Genomic DNA, 18,555 nt, shown 5'->3' with positions numbered 1-18,555 from the left:
CCAAATAATGTGAAATTAACCCAAATTCAAAATAGTGGCCCAATAAAGCCCAACAGAAGAAAACACATTAAAATGGGTACACAAAGGCTAGTGGAATGGAGGAAAATAATGACTCATCAAAATCGACCACACTTACCCTTTTGCACTCCTGGGCAAAATTAAAAAGTAAAGCAAAGCAAGGACATCACAGACATAACAAGAGAGACAAAAAGAGATACAAGAGAAACATCCTCGAAACAGACAAATGGAAACACATCCAGCACATAAGGATTCAAAGTTGCAAGGTATCCATGAACATCATCTAAGCAATTCAAAGTATGTCAAGTACTCAGTTTAGCTCAAAGAGAGAATTGAAAGCAACATAACCTCACAAAATATGCACTGTATCACTTAAATCTCTAGGCTACTGTTTACTCTCAAAGCACCCCTAAAAAACAAACATCATATAGACTTGGTTCATTTGGCTTGAAACTCATTGTTTTTGGTTGGGAGCCTTGTAGGTTATAACCTTACTTAAAGGTGCAATGGTGGTGAGGAAACCCATTGAGTGCTTTCCGAGAGTACTTGTGGAGTGAGCTGGGACTTAAAGAAGGAGTGCAAACACATGAGAGCATCCATTTTGGGGACTGGACTGCGAGCAAATAGAGAGCAAACTGGTCAAATTCTTGTTGCAGATTTTTTTTCCCATTTCTGTTTGTTTTTGTATCACGGATATTTGTGTAATTTTTTTTCAGTTTTATGTTTTTGTTTGCTTTATATGGCTTAGGTGGGAAAATTCTTTAGAGTAATCCCATCCTTAGCAAAGTTTGTAATAGTTAAGCGTGTAGTGTGAGGTTCAAGGGGTTCCAAAGGCCACTTGAATTTTCACTAAGGATTTTCGTCTAGTTTATGTTTTCAATGTTTATGTTTTCTGCCTTTATGTTTTAAATGTCCAGGTTTTGTGTGATTTGTATGCTTGTATTTTTTGTTTTAGGTCACCGTGATATCTAGGTGCCATGCGTTTAACACTTAATTGATCTTTCTTTAGTCATAGGTTTTTCACACACTTTGGACATTGTTTTTCACAATTACAACCTGTTTTCTCTAGAATTTTATTGAGAATTTTTGTGAAAGGTTGTTTAGAAATCTCTAGTTAGGAAAGACTTGGTTTCTAAGCTTGTCCAAAAGACTCATCTCCCTTTCCTAGAAGTATTTCTAGACTAATTTCACTATATTTTCTCTTTAGAAATTCTTCAAATATCTTTTGTGAAAAATTGTTTTGATAAAAGTGTTTCAAAAGCATTTGAAAATACCTAGTGTCGTAAACACGACGAATATACTCGGCCCACAAGCCTGACCCGTAAACTCGGCCCGAAAACTCGACCAGAAAACTTGACGCACAAACCTGACCCGCAAAGTCAGCCCGAAAATTTGAGTCGTAAACTCATCTCGTAAACGTATCCCGTAAACTCGAACCATGAACACAACATGTATAATCAACCCGTAAAGTCGACCATAAACACGAACCAAAAACACAACCCGTAAAACTGACACAAAATTTGACCCGTAAGATATGAGTCGTTCTGAACACTTGTAAACTCGACCTGTAAAATACCAATCGTAAAACTGATCCGTAAACTCGACTCAAAAACTCGAAACGAAAGTCAACCAGTAAACTAGAGCCATAAACATGATAAGTAAACTCGTCCCATAAACCTGAGTCGTAAACCTAACCCGTAAACTTGGCCCAAAAACTCAACCCTGAAACTCGGCCAGTAAACCTATCAAATAAAATTGATCGTAAAATTGTCCAGTAAACACAACCCTTACAATCGAGTCATAAATTCGACAATAAAGTCAAACCGAAAACACGACCCTAAGATCAAGATAAAATTCGACCCCGTAAAATATGAGCCATAATCACAAATCGTAAACTTGACTACCATATTCGACCTAGAAACACGATTTGTAAACCTAATATCTAAACTCAGCTCGAAAATTCAAAACGAAATTCAACCTTTAAACCTTACCCGTAAAGACGACTAGTGAACTCCACCGATAAACCTTACCCGTAAACTCGTTGATGAGTTCAAATTTTTGCCCTCATTTAATATTTAAATTTGGGGATTTAATTGAATTTTCTGTGCTTAAAGATTGATTTAATTAGGATTTGTGATTATTGGATTTATTGAGTACGTTTGGTAAAAATGGCGTAAAAATTGATTTTAGTTGCATAAAATATTATTGGATATTCTAACGTTTGTTAATGTAGCTGGAATTTATTTTTGGTCATTAATAGTGTGGATTTGAAAATCAGGAAATTCTGGAAAAGAATAAATCAGGAGCTAAATGCACTCCATTTCTAATTTACACACTCCTCGTGCAAGTGGACCATTAAAACCTGTTTTGCACCCCTCCTACCACTTAAACTCCACTAAACCAGATGCTGCCATGTCGCAATCCTCAACTTTTAAAATTGGCCAACCAGAACAAGCCACGTGGCATTAATCCTTGCAAACACATATGCACCAATTAGACACTGCCACGTCATCATCTCCTTCATCTCTCACATGAAACCCTAACCCTAATTTTCTCCTCTCTTTCCATCACCATGGTAGCCGTGGCAGCCGCCACCGGAAGTTCCTCCGACCACCGCGAACCAGAAATGGCAGCAGCACTTTCCATCCTTCTCGCCGACAGCCATGGAACCAGCACCAGATCTGCAACCTCGGACCACCATTTCACCTTGCCGGAAAACGCATATTTGCTTTCATCACGCACTAGAAATCATGGCCATCTTTGCAACGGAAGCACGCAAATGCAACAGCAGCAACGTGAGTCATCACGATGCATCCTCCATTGCAGCAACGAACCAGAATAATGCCAACAGCACCAACGTGAACCAGCAGCATTCCTGTATCTCGCACAACAACGGAAACGCGACCAAGAGCAATCCATTGCAGCAACGCCCACCAGCAGCCAACCTCGCACCATTAACGCAAGCATAAACTAGTTTCACGCACCACCACAACAGCAGAACGTTGCCAGAGAAGGAGGAGCGGTCAACTATCATTTCACGTCAGCCGCGCAGCCAAGGGAGGGAGAAGAGTGTGAGAGCAAACCCTAATTCTGGAGAGAGAACACTCTGCCATGTGTCAGGCTGCTATTGGACAGTCAAACTGGTCAACTGGTCAAAGCCAACAATCAACTCTGGTTAAAACTGCAAAAATGGTTAAATAAGAGGGCAAAATTGGAAATTTGACAGAAATTAAGTTGCTAATTAATTAAATAAAAATAAAAGATTTTAGCAACCGACAAATAAAGCCCAAAGTCTAGTTGAAGCCTATATAAAGAGACTTAAGGGAGCAAAAGCGAAACAACTTACAACTTGGAACTCTCTGGTTTTGGCAGACACTGTCATCCACCACATATCTCATTCTTCCTTTCACTTTATTTTCTTTCCTTCATCATATTATCATGTATTCCATCAAAGCCATGGAGAGCTAAGCTTTTAGAGTTGATTCCATTGTAACTTCTTAACTGGATTCTGAGGTTAGATGAATTAATTTATTTGTTCTTTTGATTATTATTATGGTTTTTTTGTTTATCTATGTCCTTTGTTTCTTAATTGAATAGAAAATAATGATTTTTAAATCTACACGCATGCTAATCATATGAGTTAAAAGGTTTTTAAATTCAATTGAGACTTTACTTTGATTTTATTTAGAAACTTTCATTTGATTAAATAATTTTTTGCCAATAATTGAGACTGTACTTTGATTAACGGTAATCACTTTAACTAAAATTAGTCAAGACTTTACTTTGATTAATTATTTTTTCTATTTGGTAAAGAAACAAAGGAATAGACATGATTAGGCATAGTAAAATTTAATTGAGACTGTACTTTGGTTGAATTTACTATGGATAATCTAAAAATTCTCACTTTTAATTGAGACTGTACTTTGATTATAAGTGAGGATACCAACAAATGAATTGAGACTATACATTGATTGATTTGTAAATCTACAACAATAATTAATTTAACAATAATCTCTAGATAACCGATGAAGAATCCTATTTTGAAAAAGCAGTTGAATTGACCTATTTTCTATTATTGTGTATACAATCTTTTATTTGTGTGACATTCATTCTTTGCATATCAAAACCCCCCATATTTTTATTGTTACTAGTTTAAATTGCATTTTTATAAGAATCAAATATTTGAGATCAATTCCGTATTCGTTGTGAGACGACTCAAGGTTATCTTAACCCTAACTAGTTTATTCACTACTAACATGGCAATACTAAAGTTGCTAAAATTAAGTAGTGGTAATTTGATCGCTTAACGATAGCGATATCAAATTTGGCGCCGTTGTTAGGGAATACGGTTAATATTTCTTATATTTTGATTTTGTTTTTATTTATTTATTTATTTTATTTATTTATTTTTATTTATTTATTCATTTTTTTATTTATTTCACGCATATACGTTTAATAGAATTTGTTTTTTTTATAGTCTTTAGTTTTCTTTTTATTTCAAGTAAAATTATGTTTTTGTTTTGATTAAGAATTTCTTTTAAGAAATTTTTTGAGACTAGTTTGGAAAACTCTGGCTAGGAAAGACTTGGTATTTAAGTTGTTCACTTTGACGCACCTCTCTTTCCTGGGAGTAGACCCAACGACATCTTAACTTATTTCTTTCTTGAAATCTTTCTCCAAAACAAGAATAGGAAGAAAAAAAACAGGGAAACACTTTCAGGTGGACTGCGTAGTGCATGACTCGAGCCAATCCAGGTCAATTCTATTCAGAACTTGCGTAGCTCACGCAAGAGACTTGAACTTAGGTGTTCTACTGAAGGAGCACCGTTATTATCTCAACCTACCACCGAAAGTGTACCGCTAGAATCACCTCTGGTGATTAACATATCTTTTGATCGATCACTTGAACCAGAAATTCAAGAAGATAGAATGGAAGAAAGAACAATAAGAGAGTTGACTTTACCAGATGCAGCAATTACACATAACATGTGCATCCAATATCTGGATGGAGAATGTGAGCTTAAGTCTAGGTTAATCCATCTTCTACCTAAATCCATGGATTAGCAGGAGAAGACCCGTACCATCACTTGAAGGAATTTCATGTTGTTTGTTCATCCATGAGACCTACAACAATGACAGAGGAACATATCAAGCTGAAGGCTTTTCCATTTTCGTTGCAAGATGTCGCAAAAAATTGGTTATACTGCCTTCCACCAGGATCCGTTAATACTTGGGAGACTCTGGAAAGATTATTTCTGGAAAAGTTTTTTCGAGCATCTAGAGTTGCTGCTATTCGCAAAGATATTTATGGGATAAGGCAACAAGAAAGAGAAAATCTTCATGAGTATTGGGAAAGATCCAAAAAGTTATGTGCTTCCTATCTTCATCACCAAATAAACGAGCATCTCCTCATTCAGTACTTTTATGAGGGATTAAGTATCATGGATAGACAAATGATAGATGCTGCAAGTGGAGGGTCATTGGTGGACAAAACACCAACAAATACGAGGCAATTAATTGAGAATATGGCATCGAACCATTAACAATTATCCACTATAGAGTAGAAGCTTTATATGTTGTCGATCACAAGAAAATAGAAGGGAAGTTGAATGACTTAGCGGCCATGGTAACGACCTTGGCAGACTTACAGAAAAAGCCTATCCCTTCTACCTTATGTAGAATTTGTGCTTTTACTAATCATCCTACCGAGGCTTGTTTTATGTTAAAAGAGACAGGGACTAATGGCTTCTTCTTGTCTCCATTGAAGCTTGCATGAAGGAAAGAAGCTTAAGGTGTTTGGTTTGGTGTAGGTGAAAGGATTCTTAAGAGAGGTGAGGCCAAATCCTAAGGAAGAAGACTAGAGTAAACTAGAGAAGAGTTTACTCTAAGGTGAGCTCAAGAGAGATTTGTGCACAAATTTGGGCAGCAATTCATTACTCAATTTCAAGCTGAAAAATACATCTCCTAAGCCTTCTATTTATAGGCTAAAATGAGACCAAGGAGTCTCTAAAAAGTGGAGGGAAAAAGGAGTCTAGAAAGTTGAATTTTGGAGCCAAAAAGGAGCATGTGGAAGGTCTGACTTGCCACCTAAGCAAGTAGCACTTGTCTTTCCATGGGAAGCTAACTCTCATCCTTGGATAGCACGTTTGAGAAGCTTCTAGGCTTTTCTAGAGTAGACACACTACTCTTGGCCTATTTGGCCCAATTCTCCTTTTTGGTCCAAAATTTCTTCTAAAGCCCAATTTCTTCTAAGGCCCAATACATGGCCCAAAGAAAACCCTATTCTACTGGGCCCAAAATACAAAGCCCAAAATAAAATCCTAATCTAGTATTCAAACAATGTTGGCCCAAAAGATGAAAGCTTGGGCCCTGTCAACAGTTGAGGACCACTCTTCTTGCCTGCATTTGGCCAAGGCTGGGGTTTGTCATCATCCCCTCCTTCTTACGAAAGATCTGTCCTCAGATCTACATGTTTCTTCATGACAACAACCTTTATTATTGTTCTTCTTGTGTCTTCCTCCTCCAGGATCAAAGACCATCCTACAACAAACACCAAACAACAAAATGAATGTTATACTAGTAAACATCCAAACAATGTGACTCCCAATGTTCATACACCTTGTATCAAATGAATGATAAAGGTATTTGGTTTTAGGAGCTTTTTCATTTTGCTTCTTATTTTCCTTATGTTGAATCCATATAATTTTGTAAATATTTCCTTTTTCAACACAAGGTTTATTTTGGTCTTGCTTTTCTCGTTTAGAGGAAGAAGTAAGCCTGACCTTATTTTCACACATGTCTTTGCCCCTTAGAATGATGTATTTTTTGCTAGGGCACTCAAAAGTCTTGTGTTTTCTACCTAAATAATTGGAACTTGTTTCACTAATATGCATGTAGGTAGAATTTTCTTTTTCTTTCTTTATTTTATTTTTCATTTGCATTTGATCTTCTACTACTTGAGATGGTGATAGAGGATACAAGACAAACTTTATATCCTTGTGAGTGAAGGTGATTTCATTGGTAAGACCATTGAGAGTATGGTTTTCTTGTCAAATTGGCAAGGTCTTCCTAATAAAACATGGCAAGCTTCCATAGGTACTACATCACATGGCACATTATCTTCATATTTCCTTATGGATAACTTGACCTTCACTTGATGTTGGACTGTCAAATCCCCACTTTCATTAAGCCAATGCAGTTTGTAAGGTTTTGGATGAAGAATGATAGTCAAAGCCAACTTATCAACCAACCTTGTACTACAACAGTTGCAATATGAACCACTACCAATAATGAGAGAACAAATGTTTTATAAAATTTGACATCTTGTATGAAAGATGTTCTCTCTTTGTGTTGGCTCTTTTGGAATGGGTTGGTTGCTAAGAAGTCTTCTAATCATTAGAAGGTCTCCTTCACAAGGATAGGAAATTTCCTTAGGCTCATCATTAGACTCCTCACTAGAATTCTCACTCTCACTTTCTTGCTCATCTTGGCTACTATAGTGGTCAACACCCCTTAAGATCATGGTCTTTTTGGTAGGGCATTGAGATGCAACATGACCTCTACCAAGACACTTGAAACATTTGATTTCACTAGTACAAGTGTGTGAAGATGTGCATTCCCTTGGTTTCTCCTTTTCCTTCACACTTTTGGAGGGTTCCTCTTTGACTTGTTTACCCTCCCTCTTGAATTCTTTCTTGGTATAAGAATTAGAGTAGTCATTTCGAAAATTTTTCCTTAGAATTTGTTGCTCTACCTTTATGCAAAGTTGAACCAAGTCATTTAAGTCTTGGTAGGGCAACAATTCTACTCTATCTCTTATCTCAAGACTTAAGCCACTAAGAAACCTTGCAATGGTGGTATCCTCGAACTCCCTAATCCCAGTCCTCATCATATATAACTCCATCTTTTGTCTATATTCTTCCACTTTCATTTTATTTTGATGGAGCCTTTGGAGCTTATCCATTAGCTCTCTATGATAGTAGGAGGGAATATGTCTTCTCCTAAGGGCTCCTTTGAGGTTATTCCAATATTTGACCTCGGGACTTTGATTGATTCTCCTATCTCTTTCGAGGGCAGTCCACCAATACATAGCATTGCCTTGGAAGCTAAGGGTAGCTAAGGGTACTTTCCTCTCCTCACTTATTTGATGGCTAGCAAAGAGTTGCTCAACCTTCATTTCCCAATCAAGATAAGCTTCAACATCATCTTTCCCATAAAAGTGAGGGAGGTCTATTCTAATGGCTCTTGGTTCCCTAGGCTCTCTTCTTTCTCTTCTTAGAGGAGGAGGAGGTTGATAGAAGTTGTCAACTAGTCTACTATCTTCTTCTTCATTGTGTGTGACTGTCAACACCCAGTTTCGTCCGAGTAAATAAATTTATTTTAAAAATAAAAATAAAAAATAAAAAAAATGTGAAACATTATTTTCTTCATAGATTTCCAAACTTTAATTTTAGAAGAAAAAAAAAAGGAATAAAGAATGAAGAGCCCAATTTGTTATTAATTATCACACTCCTTCTCATGAGCCCAATAACTCAACCTGCTTTCTACCCTTGCTCCTAGAAGAGAAATTAGTGATATGTTTCTAATAATTAGAAGAAATATTTATTCAAATGGTTATAATGAATATTACTAATTGGGATTGATTTTGTGCTCTGATTTGTTAATGGTTAGAATCAATATTACTAATTGTGGGAATGATTTTGTGCTCTGATTTGCTACGATTTGATTCTCATGATGTGCTGCTATCATGTCTAACTCCTTTTTATATTGTTCATTACAATTAAGATTGGGATTGCATTGATATTACAAGGTGTGAGTATAAATACGCACTCTGTCATAAAGAAAAAAGGATTCTCTACACTTCTCTAATTCTTTCCCATCACCACTCCCACATACACACCTCATTTTTTATCTCTCTTAAAAAAACATATTAAAGGAGGTAGAAAAAAAAGAAGAAAACATTCTCTACACTCTCTCTTTCTCTCATTACCACCCACATAGACACCTCGCATCTTTATCTCTATTGGAAAAACAAACACAAAATATTAGAAAAGGAAGCAGAAATAAAAAAGAAAAGAGAAAAGGTGAGGAGATATTGAAAATTTTTTAAGGTACGTCACTCTCAATTCTTTCAGCTTTTCATTTAGTTTTTTTAAATTTTCATTCTTTTTTTAATCATAAAAAATATTTTTCCTCTTTCTTTATTGTTTGCCCGGCGGCTCGCGTCGTATGATATCTAATTTAGACTTTTGCTTTTTTCTAAAAATATATAAAGATGATCTAAAAATAAAATATAACTTTATTTGTTTACTCTTTTATATCTATTTGGTTAGTCACGTCGCAATGACATCCACAACTACTCTAAAATAACTTCAAAAAAAATATTACAAATTTATAAATGATTAAAAAAAATATAAAAAATAAAAGATTAGAAAAAAAAGAATTTACTTGAAGTATCTATCCGACCGCTCGCGTTGCATGACACCAATTTTAAAATAATACTAAAATTTAAATAAAAAGATTTTCAAAATTATAAAACAAATTAAATCATTTTCAAATAATTTTCCAAATAGATTTTTCAAAAAGAACTACGTAATCCTGATTCTCCATTCACATGGAGATACGTAGGAGCGAGGATTAATTCTCGTTGGGCCCAAAAAATCAAAAAAATAGTTTTGTGATTTTTTGTACATTCTTTCATTAATATTTTTGGGGAAAATTAAATATTTTGAAAGAACCACATAACTTTTGCATATTTAATTAAAGGTACCGTCTTAGGACGGACGTTGTGGGGTGCTAATACCTTCCCTACGCGTAATCGACTCCCGGACCCAAAATCTAGTTTTTCACAGACCTTGCTCTTTTTTATGGTTTTCCATAGTTTCCTATAATAACTATGGTGGCGACTCCAAAACCCTTTTTTTACAAATTTATTATTTTTGGTTCGCCGTCCCGCCGCGATTTCAGTTGTGACAGATGGCGACTCCATTGGGGATGCTAGAGAGTCAAACCATTTATTTGGATGTGCAAAATTGATGTTGTTTTTCTTCATATTTTTTCTTTCTAAGTTTTTTTCTTTTTTGGGTATTTGTATTTTTATTTTTTTTATATTTAGAATAATTGTATGTGTATATTCTTCTTAATTTTTGTATTTGGAATAATTGTCAGGTGTGGGCTTAGGTATACATTGTGTTCTCCCTTCCCACACACACATTTTATTCATTACATGAGTGAGGCCCTATACCCGGGTCTGAGTTGCTTAAACTAGAGGGGATTGTGTAGCAGTGTCACAGTGGATGTACTTCCCAAGTGGTCATTGTGAGAACCCCAACTAGAGTTTGTTTGCTTCATTGGTACTCCCACTTCTTGTTGTTTACCAACCGTCGTGGGAAATGCCATGAAGTGGGCCAGAGCTCTAGTGACCTTGATATTTAGGTAATAGGGAACTATCCTTGTGAGTACATATACTTTCCCTTAGAACTTTAAGCATCAAACCCATGTTAAATAGAGACACTAAAGGAAGACTATTTGCGTCCTTTACCCTCACCTTTCCTTGTATATAATAATAAATGCATCACAATCACACCATTATTAGCCATAAACATACATTTCATTAGCATATTAGCATGTGAATAAGTGCCTTGTGAGGCACAATAAATATGCATTGCATTCCATTTTGCGGTCATTCATGATACGTTATCCAAAGATTCAAACACATGGCATGCATCAACATAAATTTTAAAAAAATAAAAAAAATTACACTACAATAAGTTCAAATTGTTTCCCACTTCTCTTATCACCAAATTCTTGGAATCTTTCTTAAGAAAAATGATGAAAAATAATAAAACATTCTTTGGTCAAATTAGTGGATTGAATAAAGAAATAAAATTTTATGTGTTATCAGGTCTTTTAAAGCATCATATAGTCTTGCATGCATGAAATTGCTTAAATCTATCTTCATTTCCATCTCTCTTCCACCATAAATCTTGTTTTCTTTTCCATGGAGAATTATCATAAAGGGGACACATCTTTTAAAAAGAATTATCATAAATTCTCTGAACACACAGAAAAACAAAAGGAAGAAAAGTTCGTTAGACTAACAACTTTGAAGGACAGTCTAGGCAAAAGATAAGACAAACAAAAGTGAAAAAAAAAGAACAAAACAAGGGACATCCTGTTACATGAACTAAATTGTTTTCCTCTGAATTAAATTTTTTGTTGAGAAAAACAACCAAGATTTGAAATGATGTGTGGCTATGTTTCTTTATCAAAAAAAAAAAAACAAAAGTGATTATCCTTTGCTACCCAATTTGAGCCTTCCAAAAAATTTCTTTAAAATTATCCTAAACAAGGATCACCCACCCACTGAGGGTTGACATAATGATTGCATTTGTTTCATCTGACTAGTAGTTCACCAATACAAAAATATCAACAACAAAAAAAGAAATATTATTGGTCATATCAAGAAAGATATAAAAAAAAGGTGAACAAAAAGAAGTCAAACAAATTTTGAATGAAACATTACTCAAATATCCTTTTCGAAACAACCCTCACATCACTTTTTGGACCTTTACTAATATTTACTTCCATACCCTTAGCCTTAGGCACGATACAAGCCTAATAAAGTCCACACAGATCAAAGATAGATGGTTGTCTTTCGAAGGTTTTAATTTAAAGAAAAATTTTGATTTGCTAACAGGTTTGTTCTATAAAAAAGGTAAAAAAAAAGATTGAAAAAGTGTGTTCAGAGATTTTCTTTTAAACACCAGGGCAGTTTATGTTTGGTTGACATGTTTTGAAAGCTCCAAAATCAACACAGGCGATCAAGCAATCTGGTTAAATTTGGGTTGTCCCCTTTCAATTCATTCTTCATGAAATTCCATTTTTGCTCATACAGTATCCTCCGCTCTAAGCCTAAACCTTGACCAACCTTACATAGTCCATCTTTATCAATCCCAAACCCAAACTGGGGCAATTACTTTGTTTGTGATTCATATATTCCCATCATTCATTTTGAATTGGAGCATTTATTTACATTGAAGACTGTGATCACATTAAGGGTAACTTGTGAAAACCCCGTCATTTTTAATCTCCTCATTGGGAAAAACCAAACACTCTTTTGTACCCTAAGACCATCCTAGGCTCTCACACAAGGGGCAAATTTTGAAGTCCCCATCATTTCTTTCATACCATCAATAACTAGGGAAAACCCAAACACATTTTGTGCTTGAGACCAATTCAAATTGGCGCAACTCCCTAGTTAATCTTCATCACCTCATCCAAGCCTCTTCAACCCTTTGCAATTTCATGCATGTCATTTCAAATAGTGTTTCAAAAAGAAATGATTAAAAAAGTGTTTGTTAATAAATTGATTAGACCAAAGAAATGATTTAAAAAGGTAAAAAAATTCAAAGTAGAATGATTCCATGAATTCGAAATAACAATGAAATGGGGATCAATTCGAATTTGTTTTCAAAAATATGTGAAAGGAAAATTCATACATAAGGCATTTCATGCATCATACCAAGCCACCATCCATATATGCATTGAGTACATCAACTTCATGAATACGCACCTAAATGGTCAACTCAAACTTCTTGATAGTCAACATTCAAGCCCAATTTCAACACTAGCCCCCAAGCCCAGTTTCCATTGGCCCCCAAGCCCAATTTTCACACAAGCCACCAAACCCAGTTTTCACACTGACCCCCAAGCCCAGTTTTCACATTGGCCTTTAAACCTAGTTTTGACTGGCCTCACATTTTTTTATCTAGCCTCTAAAGCCTTGTTTTCCTTGCTCTCAAATTAAAATAAAGGAAAAATGAAAAATGAAAAAAAAACAAATTCCACTCATACATCCACGCATCCATGTATGCAGCATCATATGTGTTCAAAAAGAAATCATAACATGTCACGTATCATCAAATCATCCATCATACTCCACAAAATCATTGAAAATCATTTAAAAAAAAAGTCAGCAATGATTTTTTTGTTTTGTTTAAGTCTCAAAACCGTTAGGCATTCACTTGGTGTTTGTCGACAGTTCAAAAGCAAAATTCAGGTTCTCCTTTTTTACATCAAGACCTTCTGTGAAGCAATGGTCATTGATTTCTTATGTCACATCGAGGCCCTCTACGAGGCAATGGTCATCGATCTCTTTACATCAAGACCCTCTGCGAGGCAATGGTCATTGATTTCTTATGTCACATCGAGGCCCTCTACGAGGCAATGGTCATCGATCTCTTTATGTAACATCCCGTCAGGATATTACTAATTTATAAATAAATAAATAGAATAATTAAAACAACGCATTTAATAATACCTCATTTTCCCAAAACGCGGGAAAATTTAAAGCTTTATTAATTGAACGGATCAAATCTAAAATGTCCATTACATAATTAAAACCACAATGTTGTTAAATTACCCATCCGGGTTTACAAATGTTTTTAAAACAAAGAAATAAATATGAAAGTTTCCCAGGTCAATCCCCTCTCCGCAACTAAGCTGCACCAGAGCCACCTGCATCATCAACATCTGCTCCCGTGTACCGCGTACACGATCATCGCCACACACACGCAGATAGGGTGAGCTTAGCAGATAAAACACATATATATACAAAGCTATAAACATATGTATACAAATCAGTATTCATACACATCACATCACTTAAATTAACTTTCCACATTGTCCTATATTTTTATTCCCTCAATTCAATCTCCAATACGTTTATTCGTGTTCTACTTCGTCTGTTAATTACTTCAAGGTGACTTGCTGCCATACCTATCGGCCACAACCGATAGAGCACGTGCGGGAATACATGCTACGGATCATACACCGCAACGCCAGGTAGAGTTCCCACGTACGAACAAAGCCCGTACCGTCCCAAGACTACCAAACTCGTCAGCTAACAACTGAGGAGGGCAATCTATCTGGACCCATCCGTACTGGCCACAACCAGCACACTCATACCGGCCACACTCGCCAACCCGAGCCACAACTCAAAGGTTCCTCGTGTTCATCCGCCATCCCGAGTCACAACTCAAGAGATGCTATTCCGAGCCCTAACTCAAGGAATACCACGTGCTTAACCCCTATCCCGAGCCACAACTCAAGGGATACGTTCCGAGCCACAACTCAAGGAACTCCAGCAACCCCACCTTTGAAGCATCACCAAAAGCCTCGTAGATCACGCCTAGAGAATCAACAACACCAATACTGATGCAGTAAAAATCGTCTGGCGGGGGACACGTACCGCCAGACACTGCCGCTTCCAGACCGCTTGGAAGTTATGATGAGTCGAACCTTGGCTCACATTCAATAATTAACTTTTGGGGAATTTAATATTATTTTTGCGCTTACAAATTTGATATTAGTTGCATCGAATTTATTATTAGATATTCTTGAGTTTAATAATGCAAGTGTAATTTAATTTAGGTCCTTAAGGGTGTAAATAATGAATCTTTTAATTCATAAATTAAGTCCTAAAATAGGAATTTTGGAGAGAAATAGTTCAGGTACTAAATGCACCCCCAATTCTCATGTTTACACCCCTTTTTCCAAATGGAATATCTATTATTAAAATAAAATATTTCTAGAGCTAGCTGCACCCCCTGTTTTCAGGTTTACACCCCCTTCTGTAATTTAACTTTAAATTTCTGCTTTGCACCCCTCCTTTTTACTAAGCTGCACCCCTAATGTCACTTAAGATCTAATCCATCAGATTTCGCCACATGGCAATCCTTCACTTAATAAAATAGCCACTCGCAGTTTGCCACATCATCAATCCTCCACTAACTCATATTACCAATCAAAACATGCCACCTCATCACTCTCTCTCTCTTTCTCTCTCTTTCACACAACCAAAACCCTAACCCTAATCTTCTTCTTCTCTCTCTTACGCACCAATCCATTCCGCAGCCGCCTTCTTTGCCGCCACGACCTCGTCCGACCACCGTAGCTCACGCCAGAATGCAGCCACCCGTCGCGCTCCTGCCAGACTACAGCCACCACGTCGCGCTCGCGCCGGAACGCCGCCACCGTCGCGCTCCAACATCTCAAACCTGCCACTCCCGCGCCGCCGTGACTCCAGCCGCTGCGTCTTCTTCCTCGTGCCTCCATCACACCTCCATCTTCTGCAACTCTCGGGCCTACATCGCGCCACCATCGCGCCTCCATCGCTGCACCATACTCGAGCTCCTCCATGCTTCCTCGCGTCAGAACAACGTGCTCTTTCATTCACGTCGCCGGCAACCACCATTGTTGCGACACTAGCGAGTCCTGCAGTAGCCAACGCGAGCTCCGTTCCGTCGTTCTCGCGCCTCCATCGAAGCCATGGAAACCACCACGGGTTCTCCATGGAAGCCACCACGAGTTCGCGCCTGCACCTGCGCCCTCGTCACGCTCACGTCAGAACTGCGTCGACCCCGTTCACTCTCGCGCCGTCGTGGACGGCATCGCTTCCATGGCAGCCACCACATCGCACTCGCGCCTCCTTCTTCCTCCACCATAATCTCGCCTGAACCACTCACGACCACCAAACCCTAATGGGGAGAGAGACTTCCCTGACACGTGGCAATCTCTCAATGGCTGTCAAAAAGTCAAAACTGGTCAACTAGTCAACTTTGGGTAAGACTTGATCACAGTTGGTCAAAAAGACTATGTGTCACTATTTTTGGCAGGTGGTTCCTATGTAGGAACCCTAATTGGCCTAACAAGGAAAAGACATTCTGGCAGCAGTTCCCCACCAACTAGACTAATTCTGGAAATTTCCCAGAATCACAAACTTAAAAAAAAATGGAATATACAAATCGTACATAATCATACCAAATTCAGCATACCAATCAGAATTAAATTAATCAACGCCAGAAATTACCCTATTTAGCATGCCATTCAAATTTAAAATAAAGTTAACGCGTAAAGCTCCCCTAACCTGGTTCCTTAGCTTAAATTCGAACAATTGATGAAGCTCTCCCTTGATCACCAATGTCCAACCTTGGGTTCCCTCAATTCTGCCTTCAACTCCCTCACGTCAGCCCCTCTCACTCACCCTTGCCTCTGTTTTTCTAAGTCTAAGTTCAGCCTTGCCAAAACCTTGCCTCAACTCCAACTTTTTCCTTTTAAACTAGTACTTTAGGTTACTTAAAATATTAAAACGAATTTAATTTCATTTACATTTTAATAACCCTCCATCTCTCATCATGAATGGGAATGTAGCCCCCCCCCTTGGCCGTACTGCTTCCCATGACCTCTGTTAACCTTTCCCATTTCCCTCTAAAGTCACCATTAGCAAAATAAAAACAAGCATAATTTCCATTTGGCATTTCCAAGGTTTGAACCCATAACCATTCAATCACAAAGTAATTACACCACCAATTCAACCAAGTCATGTTTCATGCTTAACAAATCCAATTCAGACATCATATCATACCAGAACATAATTACATAGATTTAAATAATAAAACAATAACACAAAAGTTAGCATACATAGGGCTCGAACCCAAGTCCTCTCACACAATTTAAGTACTCTCAACCACTTGAGCTAGTACTTTTCCACATCATACCAACCATAATTTAATGTCATAATTATTTCCCCTCCCGTATTTATTAATTAATTATTTAATTAATTAATTAAATTCTACGGGTCTTACACTTTACATCAAGGCCCTCTGCAAAGCAATGGTCATTGATTTCTTTTGTCACATCGAGGTCCTCTGCGAGGCAATGGTCATTGATCTCTTTACATCAAGACCCTCTGCAAAGCAATGGTCATTGATTTCTTATGTTACATTGAGGCCCTCTACGAGGCAATAGTCATCGATCTCTTTACATCAAGACCCTCTGCGAGGCAATGGTCATTGATTTCTTATGTCACATCGAGGCCCTCTACGAGGCAATGGTCATCGATCTCTTTACATCAAGGCCCGCTACAAAGCAATGGTCATTGATTTCTTTTGTCACATGGAGGTCCTTTGCGAGGCAATGGTCATTGATCTCTTTACATCAAGACCCTCTGCAAAGCAATGGTCATTGATTTCTTATGTCACATCCCCTCTACGAGGCAATAGTCATCGATCTCTTTACATCAAGACCCTCTGCCAGGCAATGGTCATTGATTTCTTATGTCACATCGAGGCCCTCTACGAGGAAATGGTCATCGATCTCTTTACATCAAGACCCTCTGCGAGGTAATGGTCATTGATCTCTTATGTCACATCGAGGCCATCTGCGAGGCAATGGTCATTGATTTATTTTTTTTCGGAACGAGACCCTCTGCATGGTAATGGTCATCGAATCCTTTAGATATAGACCCTCTCCTCGGGATTGGTCTAATCACTTTTTCAAAAAGTCCAAGTACAAAAAGAATATGGTTTGTCAAATCGTGACCTTCTACATGGTAATGGTCATTGAATCTTTTGGATATAGACCCTCTCCTCGGGATTGGTCTAATATTTTCTCAAAATGTATATAAAAAAAAGAAAAATCTCAAATCAAGGCCCTCTACATGGTAATGGTCACCGGATCTTTTGAATAAACCCTCTCAACAGGATTGGTCTAATTTGATTTTTTCAAAAAGTTAAAAAAAAAAACAAAAAGAATTTGGTTTTTCAGATTGGGACCCTCTACTTGGTAATGGTCACCTAGTTCCTTTTGTTAAAAAAAGATCTGTCTAATCACCTTAACCACAAGGGGATCTGAATTGATTAATAGGCTTTTACTGGTTTAAGATGAATCTTGGAAAGATCTTTAGGTTTTAAAGCTGAATTAATCAATTACACAGTTCTTGGTTAATGGACTGTTTAAATCAATCAACAAGGATTAAGAGAGAGAAGAAGGAATCAAGACAAACAATTTATACTGGTTCGATTCAAGGCGAATCTACATCCAATCTTCTCCTAAGTAACACACTTAGGAGGATTCCACTAAACAGAAAGGTTCCAAGAATTACAAGCACACCTATGTAATTCTAACCCCCAAAACCCAAGAACTTGATTCAACAATCAAGAACTCCCCCTAGGAGCAATGCATCCACACAATTGCACCTAGGTCCACACTTCAAACACTGAAGCAACTGTAATCAAAAATACAGAAAACAAAACAAGAAATGAATACACATAAGTTGTGCAGATTTGACTTGATGCTCCTTGAATCAAGCAAGATCCATCATGGTAGAATCAACCATCAATTCTTCTTGGATCTGTACTTGAGTTATCTTGCAGAATCTTCTGAAACTTTGTGTCTCTCAGATGGCTCTATCTCAGATGAAAACTGCGTGATCTTTCTGATTTTTCTAGACCCAAAACAGATTCCAAAACAGCTTTTATACAAAGGTTTTTGCTGTCACTAATTCGATTAGCAATTTACCTAATCGATTATCGTGAGTATATTTTCACTTACTTTGTACCATACTCACAGCTAATCCATTAGTTAAAAAACTAATCATATGCAGAATTACACAACAGGCCTGAAATACATTTGATAAAGAGAAGCTAATTGCCTAATGCATATCCTAACTGGACCAAGCTATGTTTTATCCTAGAT

The 18,555-nt window shown here is 37.2% G+C and overlaps 1 pseudogene; it reads right to left on the bottom strand.

Annotated features, from left to right (window-relative positions):
* Nucleotides 1-6,460: 6,460 nt before the first annotated feature.
* On the bottom strand, nucleotides 6,461-8,260 carry LOC146888341 (uncharacterized; annotated as a pseudogene).
* Nucleotides 8,261-18,555: the final 10,295 nt, after the last annotated feature.

This window comes from Vigna unguiculata, chromosome 2, assembly GCF_037176805.1.
Source record: "Vigna unguiculata cultivar grain cowpea cultivar isolate G323 ecotype 2 chromosome 2, ASM3717680v1, whole genome shotgun sequence".
In the NCBI taxonomy this organism is placed as follows: domain Eukaryota; kingdom Viridiplantae; phylum Streptophyta; class Magnoliopsida; order Fabales; family Fabaceae; genus Vigna; species Vigna unguiculata.
The sequence above is the reverse complement of the archived record's forward strand: the minus strand, read 5'-3'. Positions and strand labels throughout refer to the sequence as shown.